At 38.3% G+C, this 21,511-nt stretch overlaps 1 protein-coding gene across 2 annotated transcripts in view; it reads right to left on the reverse strand.

Moving 5' to 3' along the window:
* ZNF280C (zinc finger protein 280C) overlaps positions 1-6,643 on the reverse strand; it is a 64,829-nt gene extending 58,186 nt beyond the window's left edge. For both annotated transcript variants that reach the window (XM_049644282.1, XM_049644283.1), the window contains exon 1: positions 6,506-6,643. The gene's annotated coding sequence lies outside the window, so the exon portion shown is untranslated. The remainder of the gene's footprint in view (positions 1-6,505) is intronic.
* Between the last annotated feature and the right edge of the window lie 14,868 nt (positions 6,644-21,511).

Genomic DNA, 21,511 nt, shown 5'->3' on the forward strand with positions numbered 1-21,511 from the left:
CATGTCAATTCTTGCTCAGCATTAAAGACCTATGGCTACCAGGAATACGGATTTTTTTTTTAAGAGTCATAACCACATAGCCTATGGAGACTCATGTATAACACTTTTATTAAATGCTCAAATAAAATGTCTATTGGCACAAATACCCTAAAATTAGTACTAAATGTACAAGTAGTTTATATAAACAAGTCATATACACCACCTATATCTACAAAGATGAATTTTGAGGCCCATAACCGTCACCAAGGAGCTTCAATTGGTACATTCATAAACACTCAAAAAAGTCAAAAATCCCCAGATGCCATTAGAATCATAACTTCATCTAAAGTTGTGCTATACAGTAAGGTAATCAAGCCTTCCAAAACTATCACCACAAAAAATTCTCATCAGAGTTTTGGCGGGGAATTCTGTGGGAGATTAAATAATCTGTTAGAGAAATGAAATACCCAGCAAAACATGCAATGAGGATCTTAGAGCTCCCATAATAGCAACTCCAGAGGGTCTCTACGTTCTGCAACTCAGAACTGGCACCAAAACAGGCAGAACAGAAGTCTCCACTTCAGCTATTGACTCAGAGTTACTATGCACATAATACACTGTTCCTATGGGGCAAAAGCGAATTCCAAGTAACTAATGAAAGACCTCTTGGAATACGATCGTTTTTGGAGACTGCCTGTATCAATACTTACTATTTAGATATTTTATGGTTTCAGCTTCTACATATTTAAGACTCACTTTTAAGAGTTCAAGTCTATGATATTTTCAAAAAAAACATTAATAGATTAAATAGTTAAAATGGTAAACTGTATGTTATGTGCACTTCACGCCTAGGAGGATGGCTGTAATCAAAAAGACAGATAATAACAAGTGTTGACAAGGATATGGAGAAATTGGAACCCTCATACACTGCTGGTGGGAATATGAAATGGTGCAGACACTATGGAAAATACTTGGCAGTCACTCACAAAGTTAAAAATAGTTACCATATGACACAGCAATTCCACTCCAAGTGAGAGAGAATTTAAAGCATATGCCCATGCAAAAACTTATACATGGGAACGTGTGTAGCGGCATTATTTATAATAGCCCAAAAGTAGAAACAACCCATATGCCCAATCAATAAATAAAATGTGATATACCTATACAATGGAATAATATTCAGTCATAAAAGAAATTAAACACTGACACATACTATGATATGGATGAACCTTGGGAACATATTAAGTGAAAGAAGACAGCAAAAAGACCACGTATTGTATGACTTCATTATATGAAATGTCCAGAAATGGCAAATTCATAAGGAGAGAAAGTACAGCTTAGGGCTGGAAGGATTGGAGGGAAATGGGGAGTGACTCCCAATGGATATGGGTTTTCTTTCAGGGGTGATGAAAATGTTCTAACTTGATTGTAGTGATGGTTACATGACACTGTAAATATACTAAAACCACTGAATTATACACTTCAGATGGGTGAAGTGTATGTTATATTAATTTTATCTCAATAAAGCTGTTAAGAAAATAATAAGCTGGAAGGATATAAGCCTGGGAGGAATGGAGTCACTGTGTGGAGAAAGAATGTCTAAGAAAGAAACCAAGAAAAAAAATAGCAAAGCCTTAAGATTATGGCGGTAGAGAAAGAGGGTAGGGTAGGGAGATATTCAAGTTCTGATGACACCATTTAAACACCTGAAGCTAGCCATGCTTGAAGTAAATTATTAAGCCTTTTCAGTTAAAAAAGGGAATAATTGTTCACTTATGGTTTAATCTACTTTGAGCCAGGTTTCTGGTACTTGCATTCAACAGTAATAATACATTTACCAATGGCTTATACCCCAATATTTTTCAAACTAATAGACCTCTGGGGAAAATAGATATATAGAAAATGGTGCAAGAGAGCCCTAAAACAATATATTGTTCTGGGGCACCTGGGTCGTTCCGTTGGTTAGGCATTCGACTTCAGCTCAGGTCATGATCTTGTGGTTCATGAGTTCAAGCCCCATGTCCAGCTCTGTGCTGACAGCTCAGAGCCTGGAGCCTGCTATGGATTCTGTGTCTCCCTCTCTCTCTGCCCATCCCCCGCTAGTGCTTGTCTCTCTCTCTCTCAAAAATAAATGAACATTAAAAAAATAAAATAAAATAAATTTTTGTTCTGCTATCTAAAAACTTTCAAATATACAATACAGTCTTATTACTGTAGTCACAATACTATACGTTACATCCCCAAGATGTAACAGCTTTTTTGGCCATCTTCATCCAATTTGCCCATCCCACACCCCCAACCACCAATCTGCTCTCTATAAGTTCCTTTGTTTTAAAATTCCACATATAAGTGAGATCATATAGTATTTGTCTTCCTCTGATTTTTCACTTAGATTAAAACCCTCAAGGTCCATCCACGTCACAAATGGTAGGATTTCTTTCCTTTTTAATAGTCCATTTTATATTTATATACCATATTTTCTTTATCCATTCACCCAATGGATTGACACTTAGGTTGTTTCTATGTCTTGGCTATTGTAAATAAAGCTGCAGTGAACATGGGGATGTAAATATCATTTTGAGTTATCGTTTTCATTTCCTTCAGATAAACACCCAGAAGTGGAATTGTTGGAGCATATTAATACTCATGTTTTTGTCTGTCTTTACTACAGCATGTTCATCAAGTACTACCACTTTTAATGCTGCTGGCTAGTAACAAACTCAAGAACATAGGAAGAAAATATCTAAGTGACGAATTTGCACCAAATGAAGGTCAAGTGACAGTATAGTTAGCTACAGAAATGATGGTATTGAAAAGATTCAAATAGAAAAATCTTGCTATTGTTTAAGATAGGTATGAAAAACTCAATAATAAGCAGGCAGTGACTCTGTTTCATCAAAATGTATTATCCATTCAATGTATTAAAGTTGACTCAAATAGTATTGATTTTATAGTTTTATAGGACTATTTTATGATCGTGTAAGAGCTCCAGAGATATTTTAAACATTTTTAGTAGGAAGAGGTCTGTGAAAACCTTTTCTTATAATAGAAATTAATTGGTCCAGTACTCACATGCAAGAAACACTGGATTATACCTTAGTTCCTTAGACAATTTCATTGGCATCTAAACAATTCAAACTCTCAAACCAGGTTTGGGGAACAAATCACATATTATTTAGAAGAAAAACACAGGCTCACCTTTTTTTTTATTTAAGAAATTTTCATATTACGGGAATTATTTTTTGAAAGTCTGAACCCATTTAGTCCAGGCACATTTTGAGAAGACATTTCTTTAATAACTTTACTATTTTCTCCCTAATTTTATTTAGGTTTTCAATTTTTCTGTTGATTTTCATATTTCAGCTATTTGTAGAAAACACCTAGCTGACACTAAGATTAAAGTTCATTCACATAATACTTTGCAAAGATTGCTTATATTTTAAAACATTTTCTTTTATGTTAGTTTTTGGGATGGGACACAATAATAAAATTTACTTTCTGCAAAGTAATTTGTATATCATACTCGGTAAATATTTTACCTATAAGAATGTGTTTTTATTGTAGTGCATATGTAAAAGGCATAACCTAGAAAAAGACTAATAATTGGCTTTTCAAAGCCAAATTATATAATAAATATTTTATATAAGCTTCATAAAATATTCTATAATCACTAATTACTAAAGTAACCTCAGGAAGTATGCTTATTAATTAATGCACATTTTATAGAAGTAAAACTTATCTACTAGGGAAAATATCAAGAAAAAAAGTAGAGTACAATGATGAAAAAACTTGAAATAGGGGTTGAATAACTGGGAATTTTGAATCTACCACTTTATGATCACCAAACCTATAGGATTTTTTTAATGTTTATTTATTATTGAGAGACAGACAGAGACAGAGCATGAGCATGGGAGGGACAGAGAGAGAGGGAGACACAGAATCCAAAGCAGGCCCCAGGCTCTGAGCTGTCAGCACAGAGCCCCACGCAGGGCTCGAACCCACAAACCACGAGATCATGACCTGAGCTGAAGTTGGACACTTAACCAACTGAGCCACCCAGGCACCCCAAACCTATAGGATTTTTAATCAACCTCTCTGAGCTTAGTTATTCTACCTGTAAAATAAAAAACAGTAATACCTTCCTTGCAGCACTATTGGGAAGACTAAATAAAGCACGTGAAAAATTATTGTAGAGTACTTCACATTATTTTACTAAACTTTTCCTTCTGTACTGAAAGTCATACTATAAGTTGATGCATATAAGCACTAAAAAGAAAACTTATAAAAAATAAAATAAAAATGGTCCATTTTATCCAGATGATACACAGTGATGACTATTTTTCTTGACATACTGAGGGTTAATAAAACCACTCCTTAAAAGAAAACTGCTTTGCAGAGAATGAATCAAAAACACATTTTTGATACAAATGAGTAAACCACATCTCCCTGAGTCATTATTTAAAACCTGACTGAAAACCAAACATTTTTAAGTCCCTCTCTGAAGCAGGAGTACAGAAAAAAATATTCAGGGCTATATTAATTACTGAATGTATCAGAAATATTTCTGTTCTTTGAAAAGTTACCTTTGGAATAACAAAACAGGTTTTCTCAATATAAGTTCCTATATCTGGTCACTAAAACTATGGATTACTTTCTATTTATAACAATTGTTTTTCATTTAAGTAATTTTCCTGTCCAATTAATATAACAAAAAATTCTTTGGTATGGTTCTAAATGTCCTCTTGAATAAAGAAAACAAATTGGAGAGAAGCAGGGGTACAGAATTATATACTCTTTCTGCTTACTCTGCTTTTCTATTTAAAATGCTGGTGCTGGGTAGTAAAACACTGGGCTGAAGAAATCACATTGGACCAGAAAACTTAAGTGAGGAAAATGGGTTGAACAGGGAAGCTGAAATTTGGAGCTCTTCAACATCAGAACTTTTTCTGATGGAAAAATGGGTTATTGGAAGAATGAGTTGTTTTTCAACTTTTCAATATGCTTGGAAACAATGATATTATTTATTATTTAAATACTACAAAGTTGAAATGATACGAAGTCTTAAAATGAAAATATAAAGGAAAGGGGAATTGAAAAATGTCTCCTATATTTTTTTAAGCGAGTGTCCTTGCTTATTCTCCTTGACCACCTCATTCCCATGAAAAGTGGGGCATGTTATAGTGAATTGAGCATTGGAGGAGTCAGAAGACCTAGGTTCTATCACCTCCTATCCAAAGTGACCTCAGGGAAAGTCCTCTCCTCGAGGCTATTTTCTCACTTTCTAAACAGTTCTACCAACACTCCACAGCTCATCTTAAAAGGACTGTCAATGAAATATACAAATGCAAGATGCAATGATAGCAGAACTTGTACAGATGTTAAAGCACCAAGGGCACACAGCCCTAACTTAATTTTATAAGCAAGCCAGTTCCCTCATAAGCTCAGTAAAGTTTCTGCTTAAGGAGACAGCTTGAGTTTTTACAGTAACCCCCCAAACAGGGCATCTCACAAATGCTAGAAGACTATGCTAGTTTGAAACTCTATTTCTTGGTTTACATTTTATGTCTAATGACACTAAAAGATATTTAAATTCACAGTTCAAATCTGAAGACAATAAAAGCAAATTTTAAGTTCACAGATTTTTTTAAAAAAACTAAAAAATCTTTGCAAACAAAGAGAATCCCCTGGATGAACATCCCCCGTTCTTGCAGAAGCTGGTTCACTTGACATTTTCTTCTCTGATTTCTCCTTTTAAAAAGCATTAAAACTTGAGAGAAGTTAAGAGGTATTCCCTCTGTGTCTAGAGAAGGATAAGACCGCAAAATGAAACATTTGTTTTCATCTCAGCAAAAGGTACAAACTGTACTGTTAAAAACTAGGTACCTAACTCCACGTTTCTCCTTAGGGCTCTTCTAGACAATAACTGAATGGAGCACGATTTCTATGACGAGGAGCACAGTTCCTTTGGCAAGAACAAGGGTATCAGCACTGAATGAACGGTAACCTGGATGGGGGGAATAAGGGCTGAAAGGAGGAGCCCGAGGGGCCCTGAAGCCAGAAAGTTCGGAACCTTCTGTGGTTTCGCCAAACATTTGTATCAAATATACAAAAGACCAAAGGGAGTTGCCACCAGAAAGAAAAGCGAAAACCAGGCTGAGCGCTGACAGACGCACAGGCCCTGGGCGGTGAGGAGGCAGCAGCGGCGGCGGCCCGGCCAGCCGGCCATGGCGTGAGCGGGCCTCCGAACCCGGCCGGCCGCCGAGCAGCTACCTTTCCGCGATCCCTCCCCCGCCAGGGCTGGCGGCAAGATGGTGGCCCACCCGCCACCGCGCCGCCAAATTCGTCCCCTCCCCCGCTCCCTGGGCGATCCCAGCAACACACGCCGGCAACCGGACCCTCAACCTGTTCTCCTCAGAGCCGGGCCGCTGCCGCCACCCTCAGAGCAATGCGGCCACCCTCGGAGAAATGCGGCCACAGCCGTGTGGCAGAGCCGCTGCCTAAGCAGGCGGGGGCGGGGGACACTTACCGCGAGCAGTGCAGGTCGCCCTGACTGGGACTGGAAGGAGGAGGAGAAAGAGGAGGAGGAAAGGGAGGAGCGCGAAAACACTAGGCGGCCGCCGCCGAAACAGCGGCAGCCGCGACGACTCCCAGCGCGGAATGAGCGCCTCAGACCAAGGCAGAAATGTATAACTACGCGCACTGCCTCATGGGTAGACGCCAGCTCCTCCCCGCCCATGCACATCCGGGTTTCTTTTCTAACCGATCGGGGAGGGCGGCACGGACATGTGCACGGATTTACACATTCTCGAAGGCAGAGGGACAGGGTGAGGGTCCTAGGCTGATGCCAGCGTCCTCAGGGAATCTACTCTTTATCCTGAGTTGCATTCTTGAAATTTGGACTGCACACCCTGAAAATGTGTTCCTTGTGTATAAGAGTTAGGAACACCAATAAAAAAAAAAAAAATACTGTGCCTTAGAGGCAAAGACATAAACCAGATGCATAAAAGGAATAAAAGTTAGATTATTTAAATTATTGGTTAATTTTGCCAGTAAGTTTGTTTTAAACCATATAACTTTGCTTTCAACTCTTTGTTATTCCTGTCATATAGATATCTATAATAGTTATTAAAATGTTAAGAAAAATATACATTTACAAGAAAAACATTTTCCAAGATACTGCTTGAACATTTTCTAAATATGTGTGTTCTGAACAGTTAAGAAAGTTTCCTCTCCCAATAGAATTTCAGAAAGTCTGTGGCACTAGTGGTACTGTTCTCAAGAGTTACCCAGACTTAGAATCTTGTTTCACTAGTTCCTTAACACATACATAAGTTCAGTCAGTCACTGAATCCTACCAATTCTTCTATTTAAGTTAGTTTCTTCTTTCTCATCTATACTGTCCTTTGCTATTAGTACTGAAAATAAGCTTTACAGAAAAGGACAGAATAAAGTAACAAATATGGAAAGTTAAGTTCCAAAATCTTGAGGCATTCAGAGATTGCTCCCCACTTCTAGAGAGGCTGATAGAAAAGCCCAGTGCCTTCTCATTTGTTGTTAGTGGGAAATTTAAACTAGCAAATTTACAGCCCTGGCACCCCTGCCCTTGGTGCTGGTGGGGAATTTAAAACTTGCAACTCTCCAGCCAGCCTCTTCCTTTGGTGTTGATGGAACATTTAAAACTGGCAACTAGGGGCGCCTGGGTGGTTCAGTCAGTTAAGTGTCTGACTCTTGGTTTCAGCTCAGGTCACGATCTCATGGTTAGTGGGATTGAGCCCCGCATCAGGCTCTGACAGTGTGGAGCCTGCTTGGGAATCTCTCCCTCCCTCTCTCTCTCTCTCTTCCCTTCTCCCTTCCTCCCTTTCTCTCTCAAAATAAATAAATAAACATTAAAAAAAAAAAACCTGGCAACTAACTGCAGCTTGCCTGCCATATCCTTTGGCACAGGTGTGAAATTTAAAACTTATAAGTCTACAGCCCATGAGGGGAAGCTTTTCCCCAGTTCCATCCCTTAGACACTATAAAGGTCCAGTGCACTCTCTCTGCCTCTCTCAAGCCACCCCAGGCCTGTTTGGTCCTCCTGCTCTCCAGGAGTTTCCTTGAGTAATAAAATTTCTTTCTAATTCTCCTAGTGTATAAAGTGTCATGAGCCTCCACATCCAAACTAAAATTAGTAGAGGGGAGGGTCAATTTCTCCTCAATGGGATGATCAGAAAACATTTATAAACCAAATCAAAATTCCAATGCAAGTTATTCTGTTTTCGTGAAAAATATAACAACCAAGAAGACCAGAAACCTGGTTGGCAAATTTTCTCTCAAAAGGAAATGTACTCAAGAAGCCCAACTATAATACAAAGGATGCCTGGTGAGAATGTACTTAACACATGGGAAATTATGTGAATGATTGACTCTGCTTAAAACCCCTCCCCGAGCTTCTAGAAAACCATTCTGTTAGTACTTTTGATGAACTGGCCACTGGTGTTGTTTTTTTTTTTCCCCAGGACTGCCATTAAATGAGGATTTACTCCTATATAGCCTTTGGGGGGGGGCAATTTTTAAAATTGAGGTACTTGCATAAAAAAACTCACTGTTTTAAAGTGGCTTCCAGGGGCACCTGGGTGGCTCAGTCGGTTGGGCGTCTGACTTCGGCTCAGGTCATGATCTCGCAGTCCGTGAGTTCGAGCCCCGCGTTGGGCTCTGTGCTGACAGCTCGGAGCCTGGAGCCTGTCTCAGATTCTGTGTCCCCCCTCTCTCTGACCCTCCCCGCTTCATGCTCTGTCTCTCTCTGTCTCAAAAGTAAATAAATATAAAAAAAAAATTAAAAAAATAAAAATAAAGTGGCTTCTAATACATTCACAATACTGTGTAACCATCACTATCTTATTTCAGAACATTTACTTCTTCCCAAAAAAGGAACCTCATACTTGTTAATAGCCACTCCCAATTCCCTTCTACCCACATACGCTGGAAACCTTTAATCACCTTTGTGTCTGTACAGATTTGCCTATTCTGGACATTGCATATAAATAAAATCACACAATATATAGCTTTTTTGTCTGTCTTCTTTCACCTATCATGATGTTTTTGAGGTAGGTTCATCTATGTGGTAGCATGTATCAGTAGTTCATTCCTTTTTATGGCTGTATAATATTCCATTATATAGATTATACCATATTTTTATTTATCCATTATTCAGGTGATGGATATTTGGGTTGTTTCCACTTTTGGAAAGTGGGAAATTTGGGGGATTTTTTTGAGTCTATATCCATAGGGATAATGGTCTACAATTTTCATTTCTTTTTCTTCTTTTTTTGTAATGTCTCTCTCTAGTCATGGTATTAGGGTAACACTGACCTCATAGAATGCATTGCGAAGCATCTCACCCTATTTTCTGGAAGCATTTGTGAAACATTGGTATCAATTTTTCTTTAAATGTTTGGTAGAGGGATTTATCCATCAAGAATATCTAACAATTGTCAATATTTATGCTCCCAACTTGAGACACCCAAATATATAAATCAATTAATAACGAACATAAAGAATCTCATTGCTAATAATACAATAATAGTAGCGATATAATAATAGTAGGGGACCTTCCCTGCTTGCACGCTCTGTCTCTCTCTTTCCCTCAAAAATAAACAAACATTTTAAAAAATTGCAGATCAATATCCTTCATAAATATAGAGGCAAATTTCCTTATCAAAACATTACCAAATAAAATAAACAGCATATAAAAAGAATTATGCTTCCAGACTAAGGAGGATTTGTCCTCTGGGATAATTAAATGTTAATTTAACATCCAAAAATCAATCAATGTAACTCACTATAATAGCAGGATAAAGGAGAATACCCATACAATCATTCCAATAGATTCAGAGCGCATATGACAAAATCCAATATTTATTCCTGGTAAAAATTTTTAGAAAATTAGAAACAATTAAGGACTTCCTCAAATGAATAGAGGGCATTTATAAGGCATATAAAAAAGCAGTATTGTATTTCCATACAATGTAGCACTTTTTGTGAAAAATTGTTTTTTTCTGAGAAAATATGGGAATGATTAACTGGGGTGAATTTTGAAACATTAAAATAGAAAATAAAATTCTATTTTACTATATATTCCCCAGTAAGTAGAACCAAAGGAGGGTAGGTAACAGTAAATATTTTATCTCCTGAAAATACATCTATAAGCTATTCTGTTGAATAGTCAGATCAATTCCTGACTATGAGCAGAGAAAGGGTAACAACGATGATGGAACATAAATTTGGATCAGATACTGGCTCCATGTTTGCTGTAATCTGTATCCTTGGCCTATTCCACTCAGATGACAAACGTACTGTTAATAAGGCATATTGTACCACAAGTATATCCTACAGTGTTTATCTCATTGGAAACAGTGACTGACTGAAATAATGCCCTCAGTGGAAAATGTGATAAGAGTTGTATAAAGATCAAAATACTTTATACTAATAATAGTAGTTGTGTGTGAAGGATTAGAACATGGGTTGTACTGTATAGAGTTAATAACTCAACATTGCTGCCAGCTTCTGTTTCCATTCTGGTCCCTGTCAGAGAGACATGAATTTCAAGCCAAGTCTTGTGGGAAAAAATAGTTTTTCTCACCAGATTGTAAGATCCATGAAGGTTGGGAACCCTGATTCATTCACCAATGTCTCCCTAGCATATTGTTCTTGGAACAGAGTTTAATATTTGTTGAATGAATAAATGCCTCAATGGCGTGTAAGAAAAGGGAACAAGTTTTGAGTTCAAACCAAGTCATTCTCAGTCATTCTCGGATTTCCTCCAGGATAAATTAGAAAATTAGAGTGAAACTCAATTTCCAAGGGATTGTGGCTGGTGGGGAATGGAAGTGGCCCCCAAAAGACCCCAGTCAAGTGGCTGTGGATGCCACATGGCAGTCCTACATACCAGAGTGGGACAGAGAATCTTTGGGTATAGAATTCTGGTAGGACACAATAAAGCATGTTCTTGGTCTTTGCCTCTCCACCACCACTCCTGCCCCATCTCATAGGGTTTAAAAGTGTTCTCTAATCTTTAAATCTGTATTCTCCTGGGACAAAGAAAAGGGCTTCAGATCTCTTCTGATTCTCAGTTATGGAGTGCCAGGTGGAGCAGCCTATAGGTGTGGTTCAGGAATAGAGTGAGGGTCTAGGACAAGAGCAATGTCGAGGATACACCAACTACACAGAGGGCCAGGTCTTTAAGTGGAGGGGTATTACTTCTCAGATGGAGATAGTACAGAATCTAGGTAAAGACAGGACAATTTAGAGGTGATGAAGAGGGATAGATATAGAAACATTTTACAGTAGATAGGACTATGTACAAACCTTTGAAATGGTGGAGAAGGAAGGTGAAGGAACTCATTGAGGCCTAAGCCATAGCCACCTATCCTTATTTCTGGAAAAATATGATTGTTGTTGGAGCCTACTCTGTTGCATGTTCTGGAAAGGTGATTTCTCTTCTCAGTATGAGGAGTGGATTATGATTAGTCTCATTGTCTTTATAAGGAGTCAGTTTAAGATGGGTACATGACACAGTTTTGCCTAATGAGACCCAAGGGAAATTCGGCTAGAGGCCTCCTGAAAGATTTTTCCTTCCTTTGTTTAGAGGGAGGGTGTAGGGAATGAATCACAGGTCTGGGAGGCATCATCCCTCTTTGCTGGGTGCCTCTATTTGCATCTGATGCCAAAGAATGCTGAAGCCATGGTATAGCCCTGACAGATGACAGGAAATATTACCGTCATGCTGGAGATGGCAGAGCAGAAAGAAATCCACTTGGGCCTTTGGTGATGTACTTGAGCTATTCAATTAACCAACCTTGGAATCATCTTCCTCCAAACTTATTTTATGAGGTAACACATTTCTTATTTTTAAAAAGTCACCTCCAATCAGGTACTCTATTGCTTGCACTTGTATTGATGCCTTCATCCTTTCAGAGTAAAATAAGAAATAAGAGCATGTGTGATACATACAAAATTTGGGATTTGAAAAGTTTGAAACAGATATTTCAGCTTTTATCTATAGCCCCACTCCCTCTTCTTCCCTTCACTCTATCCCACCCCACCGCCCTTTGGACTTGGACAAGGGCCAGGAGACACAGAACTGGGCTCAGAGAATCTCTCCCTTCTGATGACCTAGTATTTGTTTTTGGCTGAAGCTTATTGTGTCTGGTTTCTTCTTCCTTGAGGACATGTTCTCTCCCAGGAGGCTCCTCAGTCACTGGGGTAATCAGACATGTCTAAATCTCAACCCACAACTTAGGCTCAAGTGGGGGGCCCCAACTTCAACATCATTGTTTTGGCCTGTATCTAGAATGCTGTGCTGCCTTTGAGCACAAACAGAAAGAGGTGAAAATGGACCGGACTCAGGGCTGGGAACTGGCACAGGTATAAGAGAAGGTCAGAGTACATAGGAGTTAGCATTGCTCCCCTGGGTCATAACTTCTATGAAGACCACATAGCACACGACCCAGAATGCCACATATACAGAGTTAGTGCTCAAAAGATGTGCATTGAATTTAATTAAATGAATGGTTTCTAAACTGAAGGTGAAATGGCTTTCTTCTACTGAATGTTCCATTCAGAGAGCTCCTTTCACCCACTACTTCCCTCCTCAAACAAAACCTTCAGTATTTTCACCTCAATTATCTAAGTTTATTTTTGTAACATACTTATGATATAGGGAAGGTAAGAACAGTTTAATTTAATTTAATTTAATTTAATTTACCAAGAAGAAGTGAAGGTACATGGAGTTGTGTGCAGAGCTAGAGTGATCCACTAAGTCCTCAGGCTCTGAAGCCATTGTTCCGATGTCCCTGCATATACTTGTTTGATATCACTTTCTTTGTTCTTTCTTAGTCGCTTGCTAATTACCCATGCCAATCATATTCAGGAACACCACAGGCTACAGGTCAAGCCACAGTCTCAGGAGGATGTAATGCAAGTGAGAAAACAAGGTACAATATAGTATTTTCCTCTTTCAAACGTATCAATTGTCTGAAAATGCCCATAAGTCTGAAAATGTGTGCAGGAGGGAGTGGTGCTGTTTTCCCCCCTCAGATGTAATGAGTAAAAGATATATCAAATGCTCTGATTGGACCACAGCTGAACACCAAGTGAGAAATTCACCAGTTCAAGATTCTCTTAATAGAGAACACTCAAGAATGTTGAAAGGGTTCATCACTGAGTCACTAAAGAATCAGAAGGGATGCATTCTTTACTCCTCCTCACTGAGAAGTCTCCATTGCATCACTTTACATGTAGTCTGTTAAGAAAGCCTGGATGGCAGTGGAACGTTTGGTATAAACATTGACAGAAATGCTAATTACTATTCTCACGAACACATTCTTTGCTCACTCATCATTCATTTTCACTGTAGAGAGAAATATCAAGGTGTTTAGAAGACAGGGTCCCGACCTGGAGAAGGCTCAAAGGAGAAATGGTGTGGGTGTGGAAGAAAGAATGCCCAGGACGAAGGGGAGCAAGGCTGTGGGTGGAGGCTGCTCTATCCAGAGTGAAGAGATTCTGCATTAGCCCTAGGCTAATCTCCTGCCACTCAACTGGCCAGAAGAGCAGACAAGGGCACTGGGGCCTCAGAGCCTTGGACCCCTGCTGCAGAAGGACAAATTTCTCTCTCTGGCTGCTCCACTGACCAGAGGCTGGGCCAGAGGGAGGTGAGTGGACTGGACCGCAGCTCCACTCCTGGGGCCACATGGATGAATTGTACTTCCCTGGGCAAAACACTCAGTTTCTATAGTTAAGTCTGATGCTCAATCATTGTTGAGTGTAATGTTAGCTGTAAGGTTTTATATATGTACATTATCAAGTTAAGGATGTTCCCCTCTATTTCTAGTTTACTGGGAGATTTTATTCTGAATGAAGTTTGGATTTTGACAAATACTTTTCAGTATCAATTGATACAATCAGAGGATTTTTCTTCTTTAAGCTGTTGATATGGTTTGTTGTGTTGAATGATTTTTCTTTTTTTTTTCTTTTTTTAAGGTTTCCATTCTTTAATTTTTTAACATAATATACAGAACCACAATACTATTTCAATTTCAAATTATGGGAGCTCACATTCAGATATGCTTGGATTACAATACTGGGAAAATTCATGAAAAAGGTATTTAACAGTTTGTAAGATAATCAAGTATCTCTTTGCTATGTGGGCCAATGCATTAATAGTAAGTTTTTTAAAAATGCAGTTTTTTGGACTTCAAATTATTATAAAAAAATATGAATATTATATAGTGATACTTTCTAAATTTCTCAAGTTCATTCCATCTCGAAGGCTGAAGGCAAATGTTACACATCAGAACATTCATGAGACCATTCATTTCTCCTTTGTACTTAACTATAAAAATCAAAAACGAAACCACACTTTCCTAAAGACATAGCTATTTCTAGGCTACATTAGTTTAATCAGAAAAGACTACTGGAACTAAATTATCACTTTTATGTTAACAATTTTCACAATACAGCTTTCCTAAAAAGACAAAAAAATTGAGAATTTGGATTTCCCTTACTGAATTTAACATAATAAAATCTGATACTTTCTGGCTTTAATAAACTTCAACTCTTTTTTCCAGTAGGAACTATCTACACAGGACAGTACTACAAACAATTATTCCAGTGAGACGTATATTTATATTTACAATATGATCAGCACAATAGTGCCATAAAAAGTTTTTCTGCAGGTAAAAATGCTAAGAAAGGCCACAGTGGACAGTGACAGACACCGAGAATACAGATTACAGGTACCACTGAGATTCAGAGGAGACCACAAGTTTCTGATTTTTTTTTTAAGCAATGGAAAAAAGAAAACATTTAGAGAAACATAAGAGTAAAAATATATAATTCCACTGTCAATAATGTGACTTTTCAGACACTGCTTTCTTAAACAGACAAATTAGCAGAAATTTAAGTTAGAGAAAGTGAAAAAGATCAGAATATGAAAGATGTGCCTTGTTTTTGCATCAAAGGAATGAACTAGGATTAGCACAAGGATCTTTCTGGTTCCTGTATCTGTAGGTCAGCCAAACACCCAGAATCTCTGTAAAGCTGAAGAAGAGGTCAATGCCACCAACAAATCTCAAAACCTCCCCGGCATATTTTCCTTTTATTTTTTTTTTCATATTTTCCTATTATTGGAGCATATGGTGAGCATGGGTGACTGCTTTTCACACAGCTAGCCAGACAGGTGTCATTTGGGTTAAAGGTTCGAAACCCACATCAGTCTAAATTTCTCTGGATTTCATTTCGAGCACTTGCTGTATTGTTCCGACCAACTTTTCTAAAAGCTGACCTGTGTACAGCAGCTTGAGCGCCGCACAGGCAGTTCTTGGAACACGAGAAGCCCCCCTCACACCATCTTGGAGCCGGCGGTTCCCGAAACCGCAGGTAAGCCTGGCTCGGGCGGAGCCTCTGTGACAGCCTCTTTTTCCTTGCCTTTGGGGCCTGGCCGAGGCCGGGATGAGGGGGTGGGGGTGGGGTGCAGTGAGCTGCGCTCCCGCCGCCACTCAGCTAGAATCTGCTCCGCTTTGAGTGATTTTTAAATGTTGAACCAGCTTTTCGTACCTGCAATCAATCCTGCATGGTCATGGTGTATAATTCTTTTAATAAAATGCTAGATCCTGTTAACTGGTATTTTGCTGAGGACTTTCGTGTGTAAGTTCATGGCAGATATTGATCTGAAGTTGTTGTTTTGGTTTTTTTTTTTTTTTTTGCACTGTATTACCTCTTATTCTATTTTCGTAAGAGGTTGGGTAGAATTGTGTTATTTCTATTTAAATATTTGGTATAATTATTCAGTAAAACTATGAGCCTGGAGATTTCTTTTTAAGAAGGTTTTAAATTATGAATTAATTATCATTTAATAGTTATAAGAATGAACATTCAAAGTATCTCTTTTGTCTTTAGTGAGCTTTATTAGTTTGTGATTTTCAAGCAATTGGTCTACTTCATCTAAATTCTAAAATACATGTGTGTAGAATTGTTTGTAATATTCCTTTTTTATCATTTTGGTGTCTGCAGGATCTGTAATGATCTCTGTCCCTCTGCCCCTCCCCTGCTTGCTCTCTGTCTCTCTCAAAGATAAATAAATGAACATTAAGAAACAAAAGAAATGCAGAACCTCTGGCCCGCCTCCAGATCTGCAGAATCAGAATCTGGTTTTTAACAAGCACGCCAGATAATTATGTATGTACATTAAACTTTAGAAGTGCCCCTCTGCATTATACAATATGTAGTCCTTTTTAATTTCCAAAGATCAATCACTATTACTGTCTACTCATAAGTAGGTTTGTCAGATTTAGCTAATAAAAATACAAGATTCCCAGTTAAATTTGAATTTCAAGATAAACAAGAAATAATTGTTAGTGTAAGTATGGCCTGTATTTTATCTGACGACTCTACTTAACCATATACCCCTTTCCCCACAATTAACAAAATGAACAAACATAAAAATTGACATAGCCTATACGAATGCATGCAAACCAGTTTTTTTGTTTGTTTGTTTTGGCAAGGTTATAGACGGCATGACAGCAGGACATGTACACTCCACCCAGTCTCAAGAACAGTGGGTTCTGTTGTAAGCATTCCATATCTGGGGTCTCTATAATTTGAAGGAAGAGTGGCTTCTCCTATTAACTATCCCATAGAATGAAGTCTTCCCCACGCCAAAGTACACTATGAGTTGCAACTGCTTTTACTTAATGAAATTTGACCGAAAGCACCTTTATCTCATAGAACCTGACTTACATTTCTTTCAAAATACAGATGAAATGAGTCTTAAAGTAAGTAAAGAAAATACACAGTAGGGGAAGCTGAGTTGCTCAGTCAGTTAATCCTCATGGTTTGTGGGTTCAAGCCCTGCGGTGGGCTCTATGCTGACAGCTCAAAGCCTGGAGCCTGCTTCGGATTCTGTGTCTCCCTCTCTCTCTGCCCCCTCCTCTGCTTGCACTCTCTCTCACTCTCAAAAATAAATAAACATTTAAAAAAATTTAAAGAAAAGAAAATACGCAATAAATTAAAAAATGTGAAAGTATGTACAGGCATCTCTGGAGAATGCTTTTGTTTTCTTCCTAAAGATTGTTGCCCATGTCTGGGAGTCTTAGAAAAATAGGTTTCAAACATTCTGTCTGAGAAAAAGAGAAATTCTATAATGTATCAATAGGAATTAGAGGCATCATGTTCAAAAATTGAAGAAAACTTTTAGTACTCCAAAATATATACCAATTGCCTTGGTGTGTGTGTGTGTGTGTGTGTGTGTGTATAAAGTATGAGATGGCTTAATTCACTCTAACATTTCAGCCAATACAAAAATTGCCAAGCAAACAAATAGGGAATTTTGGGTGGTTGGGAGCCAGTGACTTTCCATGTATAATTCTTAGGAGTAAGTGAGTAGTTTTCTAGATAAAAACTTCTTGGAGAGGTGCACAAGAAGTGAGCCACCTCCAATGAAGCTTAACAATAAAAACCTTTCAGTTAACTTATTCCCACCAAGTCTTATCTTCCTGGCTGGTGATGAAATGTCTAGGAACTGTCAGAGGGATTATAGTTCCAGGAAGCAGAGTATCGTTAAGGGCTAATGAGTATTAGGGACTAAATATATATAGTTTTCCCTCCAGAGATTTTATTTCATGTTTGGTACCACTTTTTATTTTTTTAATTAATTTTTTTTTGCTGCCACATTTTAATTCATTGTTTGCAAGCCCTGCTCTAGAGGCAGGTGTTTTTAATAGGTTAATGATGCACACTAGTTTATGAGTCAGGCCATAAATGAGTCAACTGACTAGGCTTTCATTAAATATTAAATAATAAAGAAAAATATAAGCATGCCGTCAGTCATCTTATATATACTATTTCTTTTTTTAAAAAATTTTTTTTCAACGTTTTTTTAATTTATTTTTGGGACAGAGAGAGACAGAGCATGAACGGGGGAGGGGCAGAGAGAGAGGGAGACACAGAATCGGAAACAGGCTCCAGGCTCCGAGCCATCAGCCCAGAGCCTGACGCGGGGCTCGAACTCACGGACCGCGAGATCGTGACCTGGCTGAAGTCGGACGCTTAACCGACTGCGCCACCCAGGCGCCCCTATACTATTTCTATAAAATAGCTCAGTGTTTAATTCATAATGCAGAACAGTTAGAAACTATCTAAAGCTCTTTCCCTGCAAAAAGTGGATTGGTTAAATAAATAATAGCACATCCATAACTTGCAGGCATTAAAAGCAATCTTGTCCAGGCATTCTTGGAGATATAGCTGACTTTAGGATTGGAGCAGAAAATTACAAGATGATCCTGGAACATGTTGTCATATCAGAAGTATGGCTGGCTCATGCTGGCTCATGCTAAAAAGGACTCAGGAACCACCTTGAAGATCCTCCTGCTGCTCAAAGAGGGGACAATTAGAGTAGCAATGAGAAGAATAACTCTAATGGATTGAAACATATCAAATCTATTTCAATGCATTAGATCTGACTGATACTCTAAAAACAATGCTAGGGAACCAACTCATAATTTTAAAAACTGGAAAATAAAAAAGAATGAAGTATTTTATCTCGCCTTTCATTTCCGTATGGTACCTAAGGGTATCCATGGAGTTAATAAGGGGATATTTTTTAACAGAAGTATTCCAGTTAATAAATGGAGAAGAAATGATAGAATGTCATAATTTTATTATCTTTAATGAAAAATTACAGCTAGGACAGGATCTTGAGTGGCTGTTAACTTCCCCCAGAACAGACAAGCAGACATTATTTGCCTCCTGATGGCATGTATACAGCACCACATATGAAGTATTCTTGTGAAAAATCACACTAGGCACCTTGGTGGCTCAGTCGGTTAAGTGTCCGACTTTGGCTCAGGTCATGATCTTGCCTTTCTGAATTCAAGCCCCGTGTCGTGCTCTGTGTTGACAGCTCAGAGCCTGGAGCCTGCTTCAGATTCCGTGTCTCCCTCTTTCTCTGCTCCTCCTCTGTTTGCACTTTGTCTCTCAAAAATGAATGAATGTTAAAAAAATTTTTTAAAAAGAAAAATCACACTAAAGTCTATTAAGCCTCTAAATCTAAATAATAGTTCACAGAAAATATGGAGGATAAAAACCACACCAAATGACACAGTGCAAAAACCCAGACTATGGAAAACTGTACAGAACAGACAATCCAGGGGTCCTTGGGTGGCTAAGTGTCTGACTCTTGATTTCATCTCAGGTCATGAAACCTCCTTCAGATCCTCTGTCTTCCTCTCTCTCTGCCGCTTCCCCCTGCCTCATTGTCTCTCTCTCTCTCTCAAATAAATAAAATAAAATAATTATAGAATTATAATATTGACATTCTTGTTACGGTTTTAAGAAGTATCCTTACCTTTGGGGTGCCTGGGTAGCTCAGTAGGTTAAGTGTCCGACTTCAGCTCAGGTCATGATCTCACGGGTTTGTGAATTCAAGCCCCACGTCGGGCTCTGGGCTGACAGCTCAGAATCTGGAGCCTCCTTCAGATTCTGTGTCTCCCTCTCTCTCTCTCTCTTCCCCTCCCCTGCTCACATTCTCTCTCTCTCTCTCTCTCTCTCTCTCTCTCTCTCTCTCTCAAAAATGAATAAACTTTCGGGGCGCCTGGGTGGCTCAGTCGGTTGGGCGTCCGACTTCGGCTCAGGTCACGATCTCGCGGTCTGTGAGTTCGAGCCCCGCATCGGGCTCTGGGCTGATGGCTCAGAGCCTGGAGCCTGCTTCGGATTCTGTGTCTCCCTCTCTCTCTGCCCCTCCCCCGTTCATGCTCTGTCTCTCTCTGTCTCAAAAATAAATAAAACGTTAAAAAAAAAATAAAAAAAAACTTCAACAACACTATTTAAAAAAAAATGAATAAACTTTAAAAGAATTAAAAAAAAAGAAGTATCCTTACCTTTTATATATGTATGCTGAAATATTTATGGATAATATGAATTGCTGTCTGGGATTTGCTTTGAATTACTCAGGAAGTGAGGATGAAGGAAAATTGGCCATGAGTTTAATATTTGTTGATCCAGGTAGTAGATTCATGGGGGTTAATTATACTGTTCTATTCATATTGTAAGGAAATGAATTTTTTTAAGTTTTATTTATTGGGGTGCCCGGGTGGTGCAGTCAGTTAAACATCTGACTCTTGATCTTGACTCAAGTCATGATCTCACGATTCGTGAGTTCGAGCCCGCATTGGGCTCTGTGCTGATGGTGCGGAGCCTGCTTGGGATTCTGTCTCTCCTTCTCTCTGGACCTCCCCTGCTTATGCGTGCGATCTCTCTCTCTCTCTCTCTCAAAATAAATAAATAAGCTTAGTTTTTTTTATTTAAAAGTTTTAAGTAAAAATAAAACGTAATTTTTTTTAAAGTTTAAGTTTTATTTATATAAGTAATCTCTACACCCAATGTGGGGCTCCAACTCACGACCCTGAGATCAAGAGTCCTGTGCTCCACCGACTGAGCCAGACAGGCGCCCCAAGGGTATGAATTTTTTATAAAATATAATTAGATTGTAAAATTATATTTGAATATGATCTCACTTTTAATTTTGAAATATATGTTATATATGTACACACACACACACACACACACAGACTAGAAGAGAAAGAAACATACCAAAAAGTTCTTATTAGCTGTTTGGCGGGATTAGAAGTGAAATATAATTTTTTAATTTGTTTCTATATTGTTCATTTATAGAAAGCATAGTTTTAATTGAGTTGTAGTTCACATACCATAAAATTAAAATTGAATTATAAAAATTAAAATTAAAATGTACATTTTAAAGTGTGCGATTCAGTGTTTTTAGTATATTCAAAATATTGTGCAATTATCACCAATCTAATGTCAGAACATTTTCATCACCCTAAAAAGCAGAGTATAAATTAAAAGTTTAAAAATGTAAGGCTGCTATGAACATTCATGGACAAGTTATTGTATGAACATATGTTTTCAGTTCATTAGGTATAGAATTAGGAGTGGGAACAAATGGCTTAATCCAGGAACGCAAGGATCTGCACCTATGTTTCCTTGCAAGAATTTTAGATTTTCAACTCCTACATTTAGGTCTTGATCTCTTTTGAGATAATTTTGGATTATGGTATGAGGTAGGGGACAAAATCCTTTTGCATGTGGATATCCAATTCTCCAATCTAATCTTTTCAATTGGTTGAAAAGATTATTGTTTTCTCATTGAAAGGTTGTGGCATCCTCATTGAAAATCAATTGATTATAGATGTGTGAGGTTACTTCTGTACTTTCATTTTATTTCACTCCTCTATGTTTTCAATATGATGTTTGTTCTTCAGGGTACTTTTCAATTCCATATGAATTCTAGGATTTATTTGTCCATAACTGCAAAAAAGAGGCAGGTTTAAAAAAAATTTTTTTAAACATTTTATTCGTTTTTTGAGAGACACGGACAGAGTGCGAGCGGGGGCGGGGTAGAGAGAGAGAGGGAGACACAGAATCTGAAGCAGGCTCCAGGCTCCGAGCTGTCAGCGCAGAGCCTGATGCGGGGCTTAAA

Source organism: Panthera uncia, chromosome X, assembly GCF_023721935.1.
Source record: "Panthera uncia isolate 11264 chromosome X, Puncia_PCG_1.0, whole genome shotgun sequence".
Taxonomy (NCBI): Eukaryota; Metazoa; Chordata; class Mammalia; order Carnivora; family Felidae; genus Panthera; species Panthera uncia.